The 25324-nt window shown below is 30.2% G+C and overlaps 1 protein-coding gene across 11 annotated transcripts in view; it reads left to right on the top strand.

The window, feature by feature from the left end:
- Positions 1-25324, top strand: part of LOC129914179 (sodium/potassium/calcium exchanger Nckx30C) — a 264053-nt gene that overhangs the window by 195802 nt on the left and 42927 nt on the right. The window lies entirely within an intron of this gene.

Genomic DNA, 25324 nt, shown 5'->3' with positions numbered 1-25324 from the left:
AATAAAAAAACTTCTTTTTTAAAAGCTGCTCAAACGATTTCGATCAAAATTTTCAAAGAAAAGTACGATGGATACGTTTTCGAGATATGATTCTTCCAAGTTATTTGTCGTTATTTTTCCCAGCATACTTAGTATTCGGGCTATATCTTGAGTAATAAACGACCAATCTTCTAATTACAACTTTTAAAATGTGTAAAGGAAAATGGCTCAAAAAGACCAAAAACAGTAGATTTTGAAAGATCATATTTTATTCAATTTTAGCCGTATTCAATTTGTGTGACCATTATGTTGAAAGATAAAGTATCTTCTTTTCTTCTTTACATATTCAATATCTATGATCTATGATGCTCAAAGGATAAAAATAGACCATTTAGTAAAAACATCAAAAATGTCATTTTTTCTCTTTTTTGAATAATTTTTCTTAAGTTTTTTACAACAAATGTTAGTTTTAAATTTTTTTAACAGGATGCTTATCGAAAATACTTAATAAAAATTTTTAAATTCGCCTTGCTTTTCAAGTTACAGTCAAAAAATCAAAAAGTAACAGAAAAAGTCAAAAATACTTATCGTTACAAAAATGGTCATATCTTTATAGATTATCCATAGGTTTTGAAAAAAAATTATTTTTTAATCTTTGGCAGAAAGTGTACTACACACGAAAAATTTTAAACTATGTGGATTCGAAAGATTTTGATTTTCCTTTAATAAATCGATTTCTTAAAAATGTTTTAATACATTGCACTTATAGATACATTTGGAGTGATACAGAAAAGTTATTCTAGTGCTTCTTGTTTATTTACTCTGCTTTCAGGTGCCGGTTTTTCTATTCAGATTAGTCTTTTATTACTCAAGATATAGCCCGAATACTAAGTATGCTGGAAAAAAACAACGACAAGAAACTTTGAAAAATCATATCTCGACAACCTATCCATAAATATTTTTTTAAGATAAGATTTTCGAGTTTTCTGGGCTCAAAGCTAAAGCAAAAATGCTTTCTTATGAACAAATTCGGCAAATAATTTGGTGCATACTCCCTACCAGTGTCATCGCCTTCTACAACTTCTTTAACACTGGCGATAAAATGTATGAATCCATTTTTACCCATCACATTAAAATGAGCTTCGTTCATAATTATATTTTCTTAACTCACTTATGTATGCTCAATTTGAGAGAATTTCTGCTTTATTTATGGAAGAAAATTATTTTTATAGACATTCAAAAATGTTACTCGCCAGATGCCAGAACAGGTGTACGGATTCAGTAGTTTTGATATGAATTCTTTGCGTTTGGATATGAATTCCTTTACTTAGCCAGGTCGGTGGAACGGAAATTTTAGCTATGAGCGCGTTTGGTTGGGGTTTGTTTTCCATCGCCATTCTAGAGATTTCAGAAATAATTCTTCCAAATCTTCAAAATAGATTGCGACAGCAATATCATGTTCCCTTATTCGTCTTTATAGAGTCCACCTCGAGGTTTGCCTTGCTTCTTTCTCGTGTTACCTCCGTTCTTTTTGTTTGTTGAGCTCATTGTCAACTCTGGACCTCTGGTCCTTCTCTGCAGAGCTGCTTTATAAGTTTTCTGTTTAGTTGCATGTGGTTGCCAGCATTCATCATCGAAGAGTTTCTTGTAAGTTCTCTATCACAACAAAAACATTACTGTTAAAAAAAAATATCCAAGTTCTCCTATGTTGAAATTATGCTGGCACAAAAAGTACTGAAATATAAAAGTGTAGCAAGTTCTAAAGCTTAGCTTTAAATTTGTATAAATAGAATTTTGATTGTTCTCTTGACAATTTTTTTTTAAATTACCGATTTTTAAAGCTATTTGAAAAATTGTCAAGAAAACAATCAAAAATCTATTTATACCAATTTAAAGCCAAAAGCTTTAAAAAATTAAGCGAGTTTGAAATTTCTGACATCTTTGGTATGGAAGTTAGAGGGGGGTCGAAAATGGCCTGAGCTGAGTTGTTTCCTGTAAATAAGGGTGTAGTGCCAAAGTTGCTAGAAAACTTGGCTGGGCACTACCGTGCCCCTTGATAATTGCTGCTGGCGCTGTAGGACTTCTTAAAAGTTTTAAAGATCAAGCCCATTAAAAATACAAAAAAAAATTTCAATTTTAAAAACAAATTTAACAGTATTTTCTTTTTATTATTTTATTATTCTTTTTTAAACTTTAAACATTCTTTAACTTTTACATGAAAAGAAAAGTACGGTGACCCATCAGTCGTGCATTTTATTTTAAAATGAAAATGACTCTTAAATTTTGTTCTTTTTTTCTGTTTTTTTGCCAATAAAAATTAACACATAATTTCTTGAGCTTTGATTTTCAAAGTCAGACTGTGAGAAAGAAATGAAACATTGATGCCGAATTTACAAAACTTTCGTCTTTTTCCACAAACCTAGATGTTTCTCTTCATCATTTCAAGTTTTACTTCAATTATAATATTAAAATCATTCTGTGGCAATCTTTTTTCAATTTAAATTAGCTGCAAGGGAATAATGCTCCGAAAGAGGGAGCATTATTAATGATTTTATATAGGGTGTAAGTCATCACTAGATTGAAAACCTTTATATGGAAAATGCCATTCGACAGCTTTCAAAGCTCTTAATCTTAAGAATGATTTTTTTTTCGCAGTATTAATCGAATTTGTCATTAGGGAGAAAAACTGCCCCAGTTTAATTGTAATTTTATGATTTTAAGTGCTTAATTAATGGACTGTGCAGATTATAAGAGACAAAGGTCCTTAAATTTAATTGTTATTTAGTTTTATAATTAATTAATTGTGTAATTAGCAAATGTGTAATGGTAATAGCTGAGGGATCCTTTATCTTTATTTTAAATTTTGTAACTTCTAGAGATAGGTAGCGTATCTATTTAAAAATGTATTTAACATTGACTGATTGACTTGTTAATTTCAATGGAGACAGGATTTAGAAAGATTTTCGAGGGTAAACTTAACCACCAAATTACATTAGATTTTCTCAGGCATTGAGAAAAACTAATGATGTGCAAAGTAATCGTCTAATGTGTTGATTAATCCTTTTTTCGTTGTTTGTGCCCTTGCTGGTTATACCTATTAACAAAACAAAGGAAGTTTTACATATTCCCATCATCCAGCTAGATGTGAAATGTAGTGAATCAAAATAGACTTGATAATGGATTTCTCTCTCTTAAAGGATTAATGAATTTGAAATAATTTGATAATAAATTGAAAGTCTATGCACACAAATAGGTATACAAAATTCTTCAATTTTCTCAATCGGCTTACGTTCAAGTTTATTTTCAAATCGATAAACTGAAATTATTGAGTGATGCTAAGGATGTTGGGCTAAATTATGATAGAACAAAATAATTCGTATCAAATGTCTGTTTAGATCTTCAAAGCTAAAATTTCAATTTACTTTTGCACAAAAGGAACAAAAATTATTAAATATTTAATTTACGTAGAAAGCTAGCTGTCTATCCCAAATCAAGTGGAATTAAAAAAAAAAAAATGTGGACATATTCATTGGGATTCGATCAGGTATAAGTTCGGCAATGAGCATTCGTAATGTATTAAAAAACATTGTGGTATTTTCTTCTATATTTTCCTTGTTTATTTTAATCTTTTGTTTTTCAAAAGCTTAAAAAAAGAATTCATATAGAATTTGCACACTGACTGGCTCAAACGTGGGTGTTGATATTTTACAAACCAAGATCCTGGTTTTGTTTAGGAATCCAGTTGAAACAAAACTTATGAAACTAACTGTTCTAAGCTAAAATTCTTCTCTTTAACTGATTTACTATTTTTGGTTGAGATCTTTTTGGTCAACCTTTAACTGAACAGTTTCGGTAAAATTAATAATTAATGCTCCATAAAATATTCGAGTTCTTCTAAGATTCCCCAGCTTTGGCTGAAAATGTACCCTTTTTTTTTTTTTTAATTTACAAGGTTAATGATAGATTTACAAGGTATGGATGAGAAAGCTTAGTTGCTGGCTTAGTGTGGTTCTTTTTTTCATCAAAATGGTACTTAACGCGATGAACTACAAAGATTGCTTTCCTCAGCGTATATAGATGGTTGGTGATAAAAAAGGTCCTATGTTGATAATGCTCTCGGGAAGTTTTACTACGTTTGGAATATAACCCTTCTAGAAACTGTTTAAGTACAATACTGTCTTCGAGGAGAGCAATCAAAATTTAAATTTGTGATAAATCAATAAAACTGAATTTCAAGATCGAAAGAAATGGTAGTTAACTAAAGTTTCGTGTACTTTCCTTAATAATATTTCACTAAAAGGAAACACTTCTTCTGGCACAACTTGCTGAACAAACACAAAAACTGAACCAAAGTAAGAGATAATCCTCTTTTTTTTCTTGCAATGTTTCAATTTTCGGAAATGATTTATCCAATTTAAATTCTTGACAAATAAATTCTTCACGAAATAGCATCAAATTACTTTGAAATCTCGTGGACATTGGAACTCAGTAAAACCCATTTGTCTTCTAAAACAAACAACAGCACGAAAAAAAACTTCGAACAACCACAAAAGAAAACTAGAAAAATGACTTTATCATCCAATAAGATTGCAAAAAAAAGAAAAGAATAACAAGCGAATAAAAACTTCAGGGCATCACAACAAATGAAAAACCCATATATATCCTTGGTATATCCATATCATTGCATTTCTGACAAAAAAATACAAACAACAACACTTTCTGAGTAGAGTAGAACTACTCAACCAGAAAGCATTGGTTTTCAGTTTCACAGAAATGTTAGTTATCCTTTAGTCTTTGTTTTGTTTTTTTTTATTATTATTATTTTTTTCTACGGAAACACATTTACAATCTTTTGCATATCTTTGATGTTTTGTGAAAAAACTGCAAATTTAAAAAAAAAACACAAACGAAAAAAAGAAAACAAAAAGTGTTCAAAAACAAAATATTATCCTTACTCAGCAAAAGTGCAAGGATGCACGAATAATACGAAACATTATATATATATAACATATATATACACCAAGTCATGGTTGGATGTCCTTGATATCATTTGGCATTCTATTTTTTTTTTTAGTTTTCTATTGCATTATTGTTATAATAGTTTTTTAATCCCTTGACGCCTTTTGTGTTAGAAATAAAAAATGCATCATAAATACTTGAAAAAAAAAGAAAAAAATATACCTAGAGAAAACTAGCAAGCAAATATTCAAAGGATATGTGCGTATGAAGTGAATAGATGCAAGAATGTTAAATACGACAGATGAAAACAGCTTTAGCGAAGGACATTCATCGTATGTAGAGGGTTGGAATTCTTTGTGTATTTTTGCATTTTAAATATTGCGTTGGGAACGCATTTGTCAGACGTGTTAACATTCACAATTATCATTGTATAGGAAACTTGAAATTGTTTGACATAACGAGTTCGCTTGCTTGTTATGTTATTTCCTCTTTTCCTTTTATTTTTATTTTCACATAATATTTTAAGAAATTATTTCCTAATTTTAGTTTGGTATAAATGAAAGATAAATGGTTGTATATTTGTATCTACTTTTTCACTGTGTCAGGAAAATTAATGTAAAATAAACCTTTCCAATTTAGGCCAAGCCAGCTATACAAATACACCGGGGTTGAAACTGCTTATAACATATAATCATAGGTTCATAGTAGGTATGTATTTTGGCATTTTTAAAAGTTCTTTTTTTTACATTTAATAAAATACAAATCTCGCTGCCCAAAAGGGCTGGTATAATTCTAAGATAAATTTTAATACTCTACTCTTCTAGTCGCCTTACTTAAATTAAGCTGAATAAAAATCATTTCATTTGGAAACGTTTTGCGATGAAAAATAAAATGCATGAATGGGTCGGACGAACTTACTTTATGCTCCAAATAACCAAGCATGTACTTTTATAATGCATTGATACAAACATACATATCTAATTATGCATAACCAACCGCAAAAAGTACAATTTATTAAAAACCGAAACTGTTCACTTTGCTAAGCCATGCAATAGGCTAATCAAAAGCAACTACCCGAAGCTATCAGTGTACTGTATACACTGCACCTCTAGAAAGAATCTTTCAATTTCCTAACCATGCCGCACAATTGGCCTAATTAACTAGTAACAATCCGTTTCAAAACGGGCAATTAAACCTAGAAACTATAAAATCGGAACTTATTCACAAGCATATAGTCCACCTCTTTCCCCACACTCTCCAACACACAATAGAAAGTGAAAAATCACATTAAAACCCTATAAATGCATTTCGACACCAATCCACACACACGTGCATTTATTAACTATTTCTATGCATATACGTTCTCACTTCAAACAAACAGGACACTACAGTACATGTCCTTCTCCTTCCTCTCGACATTGGTCGTGGTGGTGGAGGATGGTGGTGTGCATTGATTGTTTGCAAAATTCATAACCGATTACAAAGCTCCCCTGAGGGTGTCAAATTGCAGTAATTTACATCGACAGCACAGGCTCAGACTCAGGCCCTGCTGTCGGTCGTTCTCATTCTCGTCCTCATCCGTGGTTGTCTTGTACAACAGAGCCAGCCAGCGCTGTTAGACCCTATATTGCCCTACACATCAATAAAGGTTTGTTTGCAAATAAAATCATTTTACTAGAAACTCATATGTTTTGTGTGTTGCAAGGGAATTAGGAATGATGGCTGGTTGGGGATATCTGAGAAGAGCCTTATAGTGTCGAACGTTGCCATGCAATTAGGCGCATATAAAAATAAAGCAAGATAACAAACAAACCTCTACATATTCATAAAATTAAGGTTTGCTATGGTACGTATAAAATGCATGTTGAATATAAAAACGCGGTTTTGCAGATTGAAATTTCTTTTGTACGAGTTTATGTTTATAGTAGAATGCAAGTTAACTAAAAGGGTATGGGAAAGGTATATCTTCTAAAAGGTGTAGAGTAGAAAGCTTTTGAAAAATTAACACAAGGCTGGAAGTTGACACATCGGAGATTGGATTGCATGTTTTTAGTCAGTCCAGTCACTGGGACATGAACATGAAGACATTAAGGAGGACTGACGCTTGAACGTGTCATTAAGGGTTATGTTCTACACGCAAATTCAAGAGATATTTTGTCAGAATGTATACAAATGTATATAAGAACCTTTTATTTGAAATTTCTGAGAGTATGTATTTGCGTATACAAATTAGAACTTTAAAAAGTAATTGTTATCGATTGAAGATATATAATATATTTAATTATATGAAGTATTTTTAAGAAAGCCTTGATACAAACCTAACGGATTTTCTAAACTATCTAAACTTTACGTTTTTAAGAATGACTTACTTATATTAAAGAAAAGTATTTTCAAAATATTTAAACAAACAACTTGTAAATTTGGTAAAATTGAATGTGGTTCATTCATCAAATCAAGATAAAATGGATTAATAAGAAATATTTAAGGTAGAAGTGTGTGTTTTTCAGGGTTTAAGATAACAATCCCCTAAAATTCTTTAATCATAAATATTTGTATGAACTCTTACTCTTTTGATTGGCAAACTTCATATTAAATGAAATATTTATGCTAAATATTTTTACTTTTCGGCAATATTAAAATAGCTGTTTTTACTGAAAATAATTAGATTGTCTTAATTTGGTTTCACTTCAATACAGAAAAAGTTCTTAAAATCATGTTTCATTAAAATTTTTTGTGTATCAGTCTTCCTCTTCCGGTCCCTCCCCTTTTTTGCGGTTTTTCATATTTGTGTCCAGTATGTTCATAAAAAAAAACATAAGAAAATATATTTTACAAATCCCTAAAAGGTATTTCAAGATAGACATTTTACAATTTGCGTTTTTTTTCAAAATTTTCTAAGCGTTTGATCATAGTGTTGCAATCTTTTTTGTAGGAAATTATAATAACTCTGAATGCTATACAAACTACTTTTTGATGACAATACGTTTTTTTATTATTTTTTATTACGAACCAAAAATCTGAATCAATTTTTAGACTGGTGCAAATTTTGTACAGGTTTGCACTATAAAGTTACCAGAACTAAATATTTATCTACAAGGAATTGAAGAGAGAGTATTCTAAGAAAAAATAAGTATTCTAAAAGATCTCACTGACGTCATAAATTCTTAAAAAAAACTAGACCGTCATAAAAATCGATTCTCCTGTTTTTCTTTGAAAAAAAAAAATATGTAGGTTTGTGTATACCTACAGTGGCGTTTCTATTTATACATTCCAACGTGATGCTATGATTAAATCTCGCTAACGTCATATGTACCAAATTAGAATCATATCCAACTTAAAAAATGGCTGTTAAAAGGCAAGATACAATTAAACAGATTGCTATTGGAGGTGTACCTCGTACCTGACACAAGCATATTTTTCCTACGTAATATTAACATCCTAAATAAGTATGACGTCTTTTGGTTTCGTGGTATTTAGAGAGAGAAAAAAATCCACCACCCCACAAAAAAAAAAAAAAAAAAACTGAACTAAAAATACCTTCGTGTATCTCTCCATTTCCCAAATTAAATTATTTTCATTAAAACCCAGTTATACTTAGCCACAGATAAAGAAAAGAAAGATATAAAACGTAATGAACACCTCTAGAGAGATAATTACCATTTAATCATGAAGCTTACGGTTGCATGACTTCACTAATTTTGGTCTCAGCAGTATGTAACTTAATTCATTGCATTGCCAAAAAGCCCCCACTTATAAAACATTAACGAAAGCACAAACCTTTTTTAGCGCAATCGAAAAATGCTCAAAAGAAAGAAGACAAAAAAAAAACACACACAAAAGTTTTCCGCTAACACGAAATAAAACTTCCTCCCTATCTCCAAACCAAACCCTCTTTCATACAAAGAAAACGTCCACATCTTTCTTCTTAATCTTATCTATTTTTCAGTTAAATAAATCTATGGGTTTCCTTCAACCATAGTGAGTGGAAAGTTTTCACTTCGCTGCAGATTCTTATATCTTTTCAATTTTTTTTTTTTTTTTTTGTTTACCGTCCAAAAATCAAATTCCTTATACCAGGAATAGCTAGAAAACTCAAACCAAAAGGAAGAAGAAAAGAAAAGCATAATATTTCCAATTCGCGCATCTCATTCCAGTCACTGTCATAATTTCAAATTAGATAAGGAAACGAAACTCTCAAGGCTGTTCGAGATGAATAGAATTTGAATTTTATGTTCCTTAAGGACCAGCTACCATCAGCATCAGCCAAAGCTAATTCTATCCCTCCTCCCTGCCAGATGATCTATAACTTTTTGCACCAACACAAACAAATTGCTAAAAGGACCAAAAAGCGACGCAACCGGAGGCGAAGGAGCTAAGGATAACTTTTTTGCCACTTATCTTTTCTCACCAATAGCGTCGACGCCGCCGCGCCGCCACTGCTTATCTCATAACCAAGATTTTGAATGCAAATAATTCAAAAATAAGCTTCCAAGTGTCTGTCTTGGTCCTTTGTTTAAGTTTAGAGCATTTACTTTTCCGTATATAGTCACTTGTGTTTTTTTGAAGTGAAAAGGGATGACTTTTCAATGATGAATGATTTTGAATGGTGTAAGAAAATTCAACTGCATCCTTTTTTCCGTTGTCGTCGGTCGCGATGAAACATTTGGGAATTTCAATTGAATAAGAAAAGAACACACATTAAAATTCATTATACAAAGAAACTATGTCATCAGATCTTCATTAATATCATAAGGCTGTCGCATTCTGTCAACGTCAAATGGGGACACTAATCTTTTCGTAGAAAGTTAAATCGACAAGAAAAAGATTTATGTTCATTAAACTATGCGAGCATGCGATTATAAATTTATAGAAAAAAAAACAAAATCATCAAATGAAAAATTTCATTTTGAAAAACAACAACAACATTTTTATAAAGCCTTTTTGAAAAAAAAAATACAAAGCTCTTAACAGTGTTATAGTTACATAGTTTCACTTCCTTTCAAGGCTTTTAAGGAAGAAAAAAAGGAGACTTTTGTTTCCACTTTTCTCTGCAGTAAAATTTGAAGACTTTCACAACAGGAAATGTCGTATAATTAAAAATTCAAAAGATGTGTGTTTTCTAAAGATTTCAAGCCTTGCAACTTTTATGAGTTGTTGTCAAGGAAGAACAAAAGTTGAATAGCAATTTTTTTTTTTTTTTTTTTGAATTTAAAGAAAATATTTAACAAAGAAAACATAGGAAGTTTTTTCACAGATATATCTGATTAATTTTTGCTATCAAATTTGTTTTCCAAATTATTTTTATAATATATTGATGGACTAGTTCTGATGGTGTTTTATTAGAACAACTTTAGTTTCTGTTATAAGAAGCATGAAACGTTCATAAAAAGTTACTTTTGGAAGTTTTTTGAAAGTGCTATATAAAGCAACCAGGCACTTGTAATTTGTTGTTAGCGTTCTCCTGAAATTGAAGAAGAAATTTCAAGAAATACTCTATTTTGTAATAGTTACCCTTAGATACTTTGAATAAAAAGAACAAGTACGTGCGATCCAGTCGTGCATATAATTTAGTTAAGGTAACAAAATTTATTTGAACATTAGATGCATTTTTAGTAGAATGATCTCTAGATCAGAAAAGTCATCACAGAACACTCAATTAAGTCAAATTGGCTTCAATTTAATAAAATAAATAAATAAATTGATACAAAATAAATTTTGTATCAATTTTGTAAAGTTCTTTAAATGTATACATACGGTCACGGGGGCGTACCTATATGTGTAATAAACTTATATTATTTAAGTAAAAAATTCGTTTTCTAAACAAAAAGCAAGTTGACCTTTGTAGAAAATTTTCTGACAATTAACCCAACAGATGTAACCTTCGTCGATTTGACGAACACATTTTTTTTTCTTTTAATTATCTTCTATATGTAGATAATGTACGTTTGTATGATTTCCTAAAATAAACAAAAAAATATTAAATATTTAAAAAATAAAACTAAAAATTGGTGATTCATTAAATTAAAAATTAAATTTACAAAATGCTCTTCTAAGTTAAACGTATTTGCTCTTATAGTAAAATTTTAAAGTTATTTAAGTAAAATATCATAATACCTAGAGTATTTTTAGTTTTAGAAATTTGTGAAAAACTTGTTTTTAAAACTACAAAAAGACCTCAAGAAAAGTATATATATTTTTTTGGCCAGTGTAATTGATACAAAAAAAAAAACAATTTTTCAAACAAATTCATTGGTCCATTTTCGAAAAATTTAATTTTTAATTTTGTTTTCTTTTCGTGAATTTGAGTATAGGTATTTACGTTACTAAAAATTTTTAAGCAAAAATTTTCGTTGAAATCAGTTAAGGCGCTTAGGACCTTTTTTGCGACAAAAAAAAATATTTTTTGAGAAAAACAAGCTGTCATTAAAAATACAACAAAAATTTCTTTTCCTATTAAAATGTTATACATATATGAAATACTGGTTCTTGTGGCTAAAGTCCACATTGATTAATATATTTATGAAATAGGTCGTTAGTAAAGGAGTGCAGCCGTAGTGCCTTGAAGTTTGGATCAACTCTACCAAAAAATCTTTGAAAGTATTGAAAAATTAATTATTTTCAAATGGCAAAGATTACATGACTTAAACCTATTTAACCAGAATCCAAAAAGCTGTTTTAAAAATAATAATACATAGACAAAATATTAATAATCAAATTAAAACAATTTTAAACATGTATTTCAATTTCTTTTTGCAACACATTTTCATCAAATCAATCAAAACATCTTAATGTCGCATCGTTAATTATTGACTTAAAAAAATGAATGTAATTCGATTTTAAAATCACTGCAGAGCACGGTCATCGAAGTACCACAAACAAAACTCTCATTCGGTTGCAGCATTCCATACTGTACTTTAACCACTCTTTGATTGATTTATTTTGTATTTGCTTTGATTCAACAAAACAAACACAAACATATTGTCCATGATGACCCCGCCCAAAAGTTTTAATTAGGCTAAGTAGCAAAGTTGGGATTTTGTTTCATTTAAGTGCGCGTTTCAAAACGTCTGTGCAGTTTTTTGAGAAGTTTTTTTTTTATACTTGTTTTTCCTATTAGAGATGTATAGCTTCGTGAATCGTTATTGGCTTTGGAGCCAATAAAACAACCACACACATTTGTTTAAACACAAACACAACATTTCTATTAAATTCTACAAATACACTCTGAGTCACATAATTAGGCTTAAAATTTGTTAAAGATTTTTGCGTTGCATTTGAAGATTAGTTTGGATTAAGAATTCAAAGTAAGAAAATATTGTATTTCAATCTTTAAATTACATTTAATTTACGTTTGTTTATCAGATTTAACAAAATGACGTTTTATTTATACAAATATGTAAGAAATTGTTGGATAAACAAGACTGGCTGTTTTTTGCACATTTCCGTATCCATTTAAATTGAAAATAAAATCGTCTTCTTTAAACTTTTAGTTTTGGGAAAAAGTTATTGAAAAATATAACTGTTCAATCAAGCGAAACGAAGTGTATAGCGTAGCTAAAGGATGCACAAAAGGATCAATACCACACCGTGCTCATTTGTATGTTGACCCACATTTATCTAGTATTTTTGGCCCAATCATTCGTTAGCTTGCTCTGAACGTGCTCATCGCACATTCGCAACAACCATTGCCGACCTTACTATCCAACCAACCTTTCTCAACCGGACCCGATTTTTCGTTGCATTTTATATTCCCATCGTATAGCTTGAGTATGGTGTTATTTAATGGTTTATCATTCCATACATATCTATATGTATGTTATTTATTTATCTATGGGCAAAAAAAAGTTTTTCATTTTAGATGAATTTATAGATACATGGGTGTTGAAAAAAAAGTATCTCAACACAGAGATATATCTATAGACTATGAGAGCAAAAAATAAAAAACTTTTCTAATGTTATGAATTGCCCCTGAATACTTAGAATTTTGTTTAATTTTTTTTTTTTTTATTTACCTACACAAATCTCTAGAGAGTTTTTTTTTGCACAAGAGATAAATTGTTGAGGATTAAACAATCAAAACCACACACACGGACACGGCTCGGATGGTGGACTGCAGCGGCCTGCGGTGAGGAAACAAACAAATAAATACCATGTAGCAGAAAATCTACTCTAGCTGTGAAAATATTTTTCCCTGGTTGCAAAAGTGGAAACAAAATGTTTCTATCGTACAAAACACACAAAAATCACCTCAAGTTTGTTTTGGTTTTTTTTGTATGTTTTTGGAAGATTTATTTTTCAATTTAATTATGTAGAAGTCTATAAAGTGTTGAAAAAAAAATGTTTGCAAACGTATCCCGTCCGTCGTTCATGTGTGTAATTAAATTCTTTTTGAGCTCTTCAAATTTGAGTTGGGTATTTTCATTTTGAATGCGGAAAACTGAGAAACATTTTTTTTAACCATGTTTTCAATTTAATAAATTTTTCATTACTCAAAACGTATGTCGGTTTTAATGGTAATCCATCATCAGATTAAACCCAACCAATACTGAAGTGAACAGATTTTCATCAAAATTGGTATAGTTTACTTTAATGAAAATTTATTGAGGAGGAGAATATAGATTGGAGATTAAAGCTGGAAAATAACAGGTTTTAATTTAATAATATTTTTACAGAATTAGTATAAAATTCACTTCAAATATGTTGTAGAAAAATGCGTTAAAGGATTTTGAAAAGAAATTCGGATTTTTTAATGAAAGCGTATCATGTTTAGGTACAGACAAATCGAACTACTTGTATGGGTGCCGTGAAATAACGAGGAGCCAAATACAGCCGATTTCCGAAATTCGGCGTTATTTTACTTTACAAAAGCGATATAACGCCTAATTTCAACATTCGGCCTTATTGCACTTTAGAAAAGTGATAATAAAACCACGTTAACCTATTTTTTTTACTTTCAAAGGCCAGGGAACAATGGCTCGAAAATTAATTTAGAACTTATGTCCATCCCATCAAGGAATAGGTTCTAAAAAAAAGTTTTGGGTCTCATGTGCCCAATTATTATTCATTAACCTAAATATGTTTCAAGAAGTGATACATTTTTGGCGCAGGGACATAAGACCCAGGCACATAACCCCCACTTTTTATTTTTAGTATGTTTCACTTGAGAGGGCCAACATTTAATTTAAGAATTATATCTCACTTGAGAGGGACATAAGCCCCACATATTTTTTTATTAAACTGAGACATAAGCCCCACATTTTTCGATATATAAAAAAATACTGTGCAATAATTTTTGTTATATTGTATTCACATTTTCTTCCAGGCTCTTTTAATGCAAAAGAAACTTTGAATACACCTAACCTCGCATGATGGGCGCGGCGCGGGTCGTTTGGAGAACTATCTCGCAAATTTTCTGAACCCAAACGGAGAATCAATTTTGAGGTGTGAAAATAAAAATTAGTTATCTGTCACAATTAAGCAGACGAAAAATAAGTCAAGAAAGACGAAGAAAAACATTTCAGCTAAATTTGAGAGACATCTGTATACTAGGCCTTAAACGGTCATTGGGGTGTATGAGTAACATTTTTTTTTTAAAGAAAAAAGTCTTTTGTTAAGAAAATACTGAAACCAGTTGACTTTTGTGAACCATTCTGGTGATTTTTCGAAATTTTACGTGTAAACGATGTTAATAAATCAATTCAAATGCGGTTTCTTTTAGTTAAGTTAATTATATGTTATCAAAACCGCTTCGAATATAATGGAATATTGGTAGTATTCTATTGCAAAATCTGTCGTAGCTCAAAGCACCGTACTAATTTCACAGCTTTGATAATTGTATTAGATGACAACTTGATTGTGAAACGTACCTAAGTATAAACTTTTTGCAGCGACTTTGGCAGAATTGAATAAAATGTTAAATCCTAGAAAGAAAGCTTCTTCAAGCCTTCAAATAGTACTAAAAAATCCTAATAGACTTTTATACAATTAAAACTACTTATCTTAAACTTTTTTTAATCTTAAGAGGTTTCTTATGATTCTCAATCAATTTCTTGTAATTTTTTTTTTTGGTTTTACATATTTCAAAACTTCAATAATTATGTCTTGAAAAAAAAAAACGTTTTATATGTATGTATAACGAAATTTCAAAATATAAAAACTTTTTTATTATTTGATAATAAGTTCAAAAATTTGTTATCAAATTAAGCTATAAGAAATAAAGTTGATCATAAAGCTTAATTTGATAACTCTGTTGTTATCCTAGTCCACAAAAGGCATAATGAGGGTGGCTGTCTAAATTTTGCTTTTGTTTTCAAATTTATTTTTTGCCGAAGAAAAAATTGATCCAAAAATGAAAACGTTTTGATTTAAATCTGAATAATGTGTTTCATGCTGAATCAAAACTGGAACATCTTGTTCTTACATTCTTCAAATACAAATATATTTCATTTGGAAACGAAACCATAACAGACTGCTTTGAAAAAAAAATTACAAAAGTTGAAAATCGTTATTTTAAAATACATAATTTTTTTACCTGATTTTACCTTCGTTTTTTTCTGTGTAAAAATTGTCTTCTATTTTTGTTTTTCAATATTGATTTATCGGGCGATATCGTTAAATATTCTAAAGTCATTTTTTCTTGCTACGAAGTTTATTATTTTAAAGCTATTACCAAAGATAAGCGACTGTTATGAGTCTCATTTCCAATTTTGTTGCTTAAATAATTCTTATACATAAGTTCATTCCAGAGATAGTTTTTTCTGAATACACTTGCATTTTCTAAAAACTTTCATCCAAAAATACTACATATATTTCCTTCGAATACATTTTTATTTTTAACCTAAAAACTTATGTACATTTTGTGCTTTGCAAACAATTTAGTTGCGCTTCGATTTATTTTAAAAAAAATGCATAGATTTTATTTACCATCCTCAAATAATATTGCAAAGTAGTTGACAATATAAATTCAACACATTTCACCCCGACAAACACACACACTTTTTGTTTGTTTTTGACAGACATTCTCCAAAACACAATTTGCATTTCGAAATGCAGAAGAATATCCAAGCTGGCTCCATCAACACAAATTCCATATTCTTATTTAAGCCTATACTATATATTTACATAAAAATGCATCTGCTTCTATATGATGATGGCGATGTCAACTACTGGCAACTATTTTCATTCATATTGAAGGAAGAAACTATATATTGATAAAATGTCAGTTCCTAAATTGATACTCAAAATTTTATGAAAATGTCTCCACCTCAATCTGTCAGACACAAGGACGATAAAATTTTGTGGTTTATTAAATTCAAGTAAACATGAAAGAAATCAAATCCCCATTTTGTTTCTTTCAACACAAAATGAAGTATAGTTCCAGTTCCTTTCCATAAAGTGTAGATATGTAGGTATGTACATTAAATGAAGGTTTGAGAATAGAAGAAGAAAAAAAAGAATTACATGTCTTGTAGCTTTCTGGGTGACACTTGTCATGACATTTGGTCGATTTATTGGAAATTCCTTGAAATGACAATCGTTAGTTGTTTGTGTCTTGGGAACTTCTTTGCCTTCACTCACTTTTATTTCTTCTTCCCTTATACATTTTATTGATTCCATTAAAATTACAATCATTTAGGGATTTATGGAGGAGTTCGAAGAGAACAAAAAATCCTTATTCGAGTGACATTTTGCCAAAAACTGTGTCATAAATCTTACCTTCCAAATTCAAACAGAATTATGGGTTCTTGTGTCAACGACAACAACCCTTCCCACTTCGATAGAGCCATTAATTAAAAACAAGTAAATCGATTGCAGGCTTTCAGTTTGAGACAACTGCTGGGAGAAAGTTTTTGTTATTGAAGAATTGAATTTAAGCTTATGGGATTCATGGAGAACAAACTGCTAAGAAGCAGAAGAAAATGTTACTGGCAAGGATTTTTTATTGAGTGCATCAGAGTGTGTGTGATTTGCAAGACCATGAAGTTTTTGTGTGCGGGTCCTTTGCCAAAGAACCAAGTAGAAAATCCTTTTTCTCTGTTCTTTTTTTTTCCTAGAACAAAGTAAACAATAACGGAAGAACAACTCTGCGGGCATAAAGGATATGAATTTGCTTGTTGTGTAGCACAGTGAAGGACTCTAAATGAGAGACTATGTTTGGTTTGCATATTTGCATAAAGATGAAGAGCTTTAAAGTCAAAACTAAATTTGTTCGGGAAAGAGGTATGCAAACATAATGGTTGAAAAAAATATGAAAGAAGAAGGATTTCATCGCTTTGTGTGAAATGAACGAGCGAGTTGTATTTATTTTTCTTCTTCGTCATATTCTTTTCTTTTTGACCCAAGAAAAAAATGGCAGCTATCCAATTATATCATTTCGGGGGATAAAAATTTCTCTAAATTGAGTTACTTTGAATGGTCGAATATCATGGAATGGATTTCAAACGAAAATGCAGTCAAAGTTGAAGTGGCGCAGTAATCGGTTTTCAATTACGAGAAATTCACTTCATGTGGCAGAGCAAGAAAAGTTTAGTTTTTTTTTTTCTTCTCTTTTTCAAAAGTGCTGTGGAATTTTTGCTTTGGTAAATTGTTTTGAACATGAAACAATTTCAATTTATTTATTTTTTTAACTCGAAAAGATGAATGAAGAAACGAATGGTGAAAAAGTTTAAATTATCGATTTTGGCTAGCAATTATGAAGAGGAAAACAGTTTTTAAGTTGAAAATACTTGAAGAAGGTATAAGTATCTGTTGTCGGAAAACTACAAAAAAAAAATACCTTAGTAATTTTTTTTTGTCTTAGTTAAACCCTTGACCTAATATGTGAAAGTGTTTTTGAGTGTAACAGCACGTTTTTGCATCTAGCACCGTTAAGAGTTTTTAACATTAAAGTTTTTATTGACTTGCTAGGAAGGGGCATAAGTAATTGTTAGGCCTAATCAGTTAAGTAATTTAATTTGGAATTTCTTCTCTATGGTCTGTAAGAATTTCAAATCAACTCCAATTCAAAGGCATTCTTCTAATATTATGTATTTTTTCAAACGTTCCAAGGAGCCAACATTATTTTGGACCACTGCCTTGTAGTAGCCAATGTTGGGATGCTGAGATAGCTTGTTCATTTGGAGCGTATGAATAACAATGCATTGACCGAACAGTTTTCAAATGCCTCCCATAGAGACGGCGTGGCGCTTCGCAATAGAGAAAGACCTTACTTTAGTTGACGCATTCAAATAAATGAATGAAAGGGGATCTCAATGAACTTGGCATTCATCTGGCAGGCAATTGATAGAGCTGGTTTGATATCATATTTGGTTGAGGACCAAACTCACAATGCATAGGCGCTGGTACTCAAAAATTCTTGTTTCTCAAAAAACAATTACCCTGAAGTAAAAATCTGAGTTTCTTTCTTCTTTTTCTAAGACTAGTAACAGTTATGTGGATTTTTATATAACATACCTAATTTTTTCTATTTATCAAAGCTTATGCCAGAAACCACTTAATATTTATTTTACAAAATCTCGCCTCTAATTACTATTTACACATTTCATCCTTCTCCAGACATTCTACAACAATCTATCGTAAAGCTTCTTCGTTTTTCAACTAAGTTTCTGACCCAATTTAGTCATTAAACAGGAGTTGCTCCATCAATTCTCTCTGGTAATACCCACTTAAGAGCATTTTTGATCTAAACTTTCATCATTTGCACACACACAGTGATTCTTTTGCTTTGGTATAGACAACTACCAGCATATAAGTATATTGATCCAATTCTAGCCATCTAACTTGGCAATATCTCACACTCAAAAAGCGTCCCGTCATGAAGGAATTTCCTATAACCCTCTGCACCATTAGTCGCCGTATATATCGTTTTATACTATCTCGTATTCTCGATGCTGTCCTGCGAGAAAATTCCTGTGAGCCCTCTTTTGGTGTTTAAAAGCAAAGTGCTTACTATCATTCATCATTTTACTCTGATGGGCAAGTATTGGTTTCGTGAATAAAATAGAAAACTATAAAGTTTTAAAAAGAGTTTTTTGTTGAAGTTCTGAGAATAAATCAACTCAGATAAAAGCTACATCAAAGATGCTATAGGTTTGTGAAAAAATCAAAAATCTTCCAAGAAAGGACGTTAGAAAACTTTATTTTTTCATCGATTTTTACTGAGCACATTTGTGCGGCCAAGTCTTCCATTTGATTTCTTCTCTATGATTCTTACTTAGACTTTTTCTCATGTCTCCTTCGCATTGGAAATATAAACAAAAGAAAATGGAAAATTTTCTATTAAAATATTGGAGAATAAAAGATTGAGGTTGAGGCGGATTGGGTCGAAAATGAATTCTCTACTGAACTAAGTTTTGGGAAGTCATACAATATAAATGTTTAAATCCTCTTGTCGTTTGAAATAGTTTTTAGTTTAGTTTCTAAAGAAAAGAATACTATACTCATATAGTAAATTATTCAAGAAAAATAAAAATAGTAGGTAATTCAAATATTTCAAAGGATCACAACGAATTAAAATAAAATTCTTTTTGTATGTTCTTTTAAGGAAGTGTGATTTATTCTTTGTCAAGAAAAGAAATCTTGTTTTTTTTTTTTGTGCAAACCGTGTCATTGTCAAAGAAAAATAAAACAAAAAAAAGCAAAACTTCTTTAAACATTTGACAGTTGAATTGCTTGTTTTGTGGATCTCTCTTGAGGGATTTCTTGCTTTGCTTTGTTTTGTTTTGTTTTTTTTTTTTTTTTTGTTAAAAAGAAATCTCACAAAATTAATATCTTAAGCAATGAAAGATTTATATACAGAAAGTTTTAGGGGATTTGGGAAGAAAGACTAGTGGTTTCAGTTTTCTTTTTTTTTAAAGAGGATAGAATGAGATAATAGTCTATTGAATTAATATAAATTGGGTTCCTAAGACTTGAGGTAGCGTCCTTCACTGTGTTAGACGAAAAGCAGTTTTCACAAGATTATAAAAAAATATCCATTATTTAAAGAGAGAAGGAATATAGGAATTTAGCTAATGTCAGTACGATTATCAATCTACACTCCTGCTCAAATTTAACGCACATCATATTTATTTTACAGAAAATTCCTACTATTACTTTGTCTCACAGTATCGTGGTTATTTTCTCAAATAAGACAGGAGTGATCTTAAATTGAAGGTATGGAGTAAAATGTTTGTGGGGAAGATTTGGAGAGATATGCTGAAGTCTATCTGTCAACCCGCTAACCTTTTAGAGATGAGTCATAAATTTTCATGAAGTAAACTCTGCTTTACAACACCTACGGAGTTAGTGAGCTCTCCTAGACCTACTTTAAATACCCAAAAATACTTGACTGATATCCTCGAACACCATGCGGTTCCAATCACCCCTAGATTTGGTCCACAGTTCAGTCTGATGCACGATAATGCATGCTAGAGTGGTTTGAAAATATCTTCAAGATTAAAATATGCCACCCTTGAATTGACCACACAGATATTCGGATTTGAATTCAATAGAACATGTCTAGGAAATGTTGAAAAAAGTGCATTTGCGGGCGAAATCCACCTCCAAGCATTCTTGATCCACAGAAAATTGGAGTGAAAGAAAAGTTACAATAAAACCTTCAAATGTTAATTCGTGGAATGAATAGATGACTCCAAGTTGTCATAAGCGCTAGAGTAGACAATGCCAAGTATTGAATAAAATTATTGGAAAGAACTGTCACGTGCTTCCATTTAAAAAAAATTTTTTTCTTAAAAAACAAAAATTATTTTAATATCAGTTTTCAGACCTTAAATTGCTAAATTTGGTTCATCTTTTTTTTGGTTGATAATACTGTTGCAGTTTAGCATTTTTCTGACTTGCTTAATAATAACCAAACACAAAAAAATACAACAAATAATTTAAAAGCCATTTTAAATAAGATGTAAGGGCATGACTAAAGAAGAAAAAAGTGTGCGTTAATTTTGAGCAGGAGTGTATAATTACAACGTGAGGCTGGAAAATCATTTTAACTCGTACCTATACATCGGAAAACTATTTTAGGCCAATTTTAACCTTGAGTTAACAAGTAGTTAACTCATAAAATTGGTGAGTTGATTTGGAGTTAGTTCTCTATTTTTTTTATTTACCTAGAAATCTAGGTACCTCTTATTGCAATGGTTAGTTCGATTGACTATGGAACCAGAGGTCTGGGTTCGAATCCCAGCTTCCACCACCTAAAATCATTCTTTTTAGAGGTACCTTTACTTGCGAAAAATGGACATAGACTAAAGGAATCTCATTTTCATGAAAAGGTGCCTCTGTTTAGCCGTTAGGACTCGGCCGGCGGCGGCGGCTGTAAGTCTCTATGCAAATTAATTTCACGAACACCAGAATAGATAAGAGACTAGGCCTTGCTTCTTAATGCGATGTTTAGGAATTAAGATTAGGTGTCACATGCCTTAAATACCCCAAAATATTTTGCCTAAATTTTATGAGCCGGCACCTACTGGTTGAAAATTAAAATTAGAGGTTTTGGAACAAGAAATATGCAATTTTTTGAGGTTTGTGGGAATGTCAAAACGAAAATATTTACAAAACTTTTTACCATATTAGCAAAAAAGTTTCTTCGCAATATTTTCAAAAATATTGGTGTGTTTTCTGTCACAATGGTTTTTCAGATTTTGACTTAGCCTAGTTGTCAATTTAATATTATATCAATAGTTTTTTTTTTCAGAATATTCCAAAAGATAAACATTTTTATTAACTCTCAGTTTCCTAACACCACCGTGTTATATTCAATAAATGTTTTCAGTGTGAAAAAAGTTAAAACACTTTGAATAAAATTTTCCAAGATTAAATACATAGAAATGTTGCAACAAATGAAAGAAAATGAATTCCTGGTTCAAATGACTCGTTGATTCACAGACATACGAACCTGTCGCAAAGGCTTTGAGTACAATAGTTTTTTTAATTTTTTTTTTTTTATTTCTTTAAGCATTTGAAAGTCAAGGCGAAAAAATTCTAAAAAGAAAAAAAAAAAAAGAAAACTGTTTAGCATATCAAAGTGGTTGACCGGTGGCAATGGAATTTTCTTAAGCTCCACACACAGAATTCTATCAATAGATTTTTTTTTTCTATTTATTTAACATGAAATATCAACTTTTCTGTGGTCTTTGACGTTTATTATTTCTTTTTTAATCGATTTTCTTAACCTGGCATATTATTCTATGTATGCATGTGCATATGTATGTCTATAATTGTTTTTCTTCTTTTTTTGTATAACGTTATCAAAATGGCTTAGAAACAGTTTGTGTCTTTAAAGGCACGTGCAGAATGATGTTTGTGCAGGCTTTTCACTTTTTTTCTAAGAAGGTAGGTTATGTCTTATGAGTGTGTCTGTATATCATTTGTATAATATAAGAACATGTGTTATGTCAAACGGGTGACTTTGAATTTATTTTTAAATTGTTTTAGCTACGGAAGAAAAAAGGAGAATGTAGGTATTTTTTGTATAATGTTATTGAAGACGAGCATTAATAGGTATTTCGTGAGCTTTCAAAAAGGCAAGTGACCCAGTGAGGTGGAAGAACCGATGACGATGATGATTGTGGTCAACCACTTCCGGGTAACACATGTGGAGGGTTAACAAAGAATTTGAACAAGGCTTAAGCATGTATTATAAGGATTAGGTAGGTTTAATCTTGAGAGCTGTTAGCGAGAATAACAAAACTAAATAAGAAACCTTATCATACTTCCTAGGAAATTAATAGCATCTAATTTTGTAATTTGTAACCCTTAGTTTTTGAATTCCATAAGCTATCAAAAAGAAGGCATAGGCATCGACTCTCTGATTCTATCTATATCTTTATGATTCATTTCTTTATAGCCAGAAGGAAGACTTTAAGACCCTAGACAAAAATCTTCAGATCCCACAGTTCTCTAAAGTTACAGTCACGTATTCTAGCCATGTCAACGCAGAATTCTGTTTCCCATGGGTCAGGGTTAATACTTTCTTTTGGCCAATTGCAGTTATTTAGATGTAAAAATGGTGGTCCATTTTATCATCGGCTTGACGGGAGAGGCTACGAATTGTTTCGTACGTGTCGATGATCATAACGTAATGAAGAGGTTATAGTGAATGAATTTCATTAAAAGGTTTTTAGCTTCTAACATCTTTCTATTTTCTTAAACCTCTCATTAAGAGAGCTTTTTCTCCGTTTCAAAGTTTCCAAAAATAAAGGCCATTCTTAGAAAGTTCTTTGCTTATTCCTGTACGAGCCGCGCAAGCTATTTTTGAAGAATGCGACAAACTTTGACTTATTGTTTGACCTTCATACGATGATGAAGTTTGGTTTTACTCTTCTTCTATTTGATCAAGATCAAAAGACCAAAAAACAGTAGACTTTGAAAGTCAAAATGTATTTTATCCAAATCAAGTTGGATTCAATTTGTGTGACTATCATGATGAAAGATAACGTTTCTTCTTTTTTCCATAACATATTCAATATATACAGGGTGTCCCACAGTCACCGCCCCAAACAAAAACCATGGATTCCTGAGGTAATTTTAAGTCGAAAAACTTATGAGGTAATTTTCTCGTTTTCGTCCCGTTTTCGAGTTACCACGGTTTTTATGATTTTTGCTCTCTTGATTTTTTTTACAACCAATCAAGAATTTATTACAGTTTTAGTTTGTCTACATTTTTTTTTCTCCGGACAACCGTTTCTCCGCAATTTTGCATCAAACACAATTTTCTTCGTTTTTTAAGTTGTTTTTTACACTTTCATATCATTTAAGTCAAAAAAACACGTTAATGAGTATTAATTTTTTGTGCTTTTTATTAAAGCCCAGTTTATTTTCATACAAAAAATAAGTTTTATTTCATAAAAAAGGCTACTAAAAGCAATTTAAAAAAATAAACAAACTGAGTGAATTAAAAAAAAAAGAAATAACTTTTAAATAAAAATTAATTTAAATGAACTAAAAACTTTTTCTGAGCTATTGTGGTTAAGAAAAGAACAAATAGATAAAGCTCATAAAAAGTTTTAATTCATTTAAATTAATTTTGTATTTAAAAATTATTTTTTTTAATTCACTCAGTTTGTTTATTTTTTTTTTAATTACTTAGAGTAGCCTTTTTTTATGAAATAAAACTTGTTTTTTTTATGAAAATAAACTGGGCTTTAATAAAAAGCACAAAAAAGTAATACTCATTAACGTGTTTTTTTGACTTAAATGATATGAAAGTGAAAAAACAACTTAAAAAACGAAGAAAATTGTGTTTGATGCAAAATTATTTTAATTAATTTAAAAGAATTCCTATCGATAGAAAATTAAATTCTCTATTAAAAGTTACTTCATACGAATATTCAATTTCACCTTGCTTTTCAAGTTATAGACTCGAAAAGTTACCAAAAGAGTCGTCAAAAAACTGTCATATCTTTATAACTTACCTCTTTAAGAAAAGTATCTTGTAAACTATAGTCGTAAACTAGTGTAATTAATGCCTCATTTTAGACGACTTATGGCTTTTTCACTACAAGCAGCTCTGAAAAAAGTTTAAAAGTTCTATTTTCCAAAATTCTTTAAATGATGAAAGAAAAATGAAAAAGGTGTGGCTTTTCACTGAATTTTTGAAATACACAACTTCAAAGTCCAAGAAAATTGTTTCTTACACTAAATAAAAAGGTGTAATTTTAATTTCCAATTCTTTCGCATTTACATACAGTTATGAGTTATTCTTGTCAAAATATGAATTAACTCTATTCATACACCACTCTCTTATGAATTTTTGTCACCATAATGAAATTAATTCAAAAAAAAATTCAGTTTTAAATGTAATTAATTTTTAAAAAAATTTAAGTTTCAAATAGAAGAAAATATTTTTTAAAGATTAAAGGGTTAAAAACTTATTTGTAATATGTATTTATTTTTTTTAAATGCGTTTTTAAATATTGTGGTAAGTTTATTTTTAAATTCTTAACAATAATAATAATTCGATGTTGCAAGTATATTTACTCAATTTAATTTGTATGGCTCTTGAATGGATGGATATCTCTTTTATATTCTCTTATTTATTTTTTTTTCTCTTTTTTTTTAAGTTTTTATTTCATCTTTTTATTTTGTTTATTTTGAAAAATGTATAATATTTGGAATTCTCAATCAGAAAAAAAAAATAATTCTTGAAAAAAAAATAATAATAATAATAAACTGTGTTACAAAATTTTGAGCCCGCTTTACTTAGAAACCATTAAAAATGCTAACCATTTTTACCGAAGTGTAGCTTTTGCTTATTTAATTGCAGTTTCATTGTGTTTGTGTTTAAATACCAAATAATAAAAAAAAAAAAGTAAGAAACAAAAAACAACTGCAGCTACAGTTAATATAATTGCTTTACACCTACAATAATAACCAAACTAATATCAAA

This window comes from Episyrphus balteatus, chromosome 3 (assembly GCF_945859705.1).
Source record: "Episyrphus balteatus chromosome 3, idEpiBalt1.1, whole genome shotgun sequence".
In the NCBI taxonomy this organism is placed as follows: domain Eukaryota; kingdom Metazoa; phylum Arthropoda; class Insecta; order Diptera; family Syrphidae; genus Episyrphus; species Episyrphus balteatus.
This window is presented reverse-complemented; position numbering and strand designations above follow the sequence as displayed.